Consider the following 244-nt stretch of genomic DNA (forward strand, 5'->3'; position numbering starts at 1 on the left):
CCCTACAAATAGTTTTCTTTTCTTTTTTTTTTTTCACATGGGGAATTGTAAAGAAAAGCAGAATGTTTTCTCATGATTTTTGCTTCAAAGACTTTAGGACAAATTAAGAAAAGTCCTAAACTCTGAAAAAAAAAAAAAGATTTACAAGAAAGCTTATGTGTATGGAAAACTGTCACAGAAATACAATGTGAATGGGACCAGCAGTTGGCATAATGGCTATGTACCCGAAATTCCATGTAGTTGA

Source organism: Tupaia chinensis, unplaced genomic scaffold, assembly GCF_000334495.1.
Source record: "Tupaia chinensis unplaced genomic scaffold, TupChi_1.0 Scaffold000093_1, whole genome shotgun sequence".
NCBI lineage: Eukaryota > Metazoa > Chordata > Mammalia > Scandentia > Tupaiidae > Tupaia > Tupaia belangeri.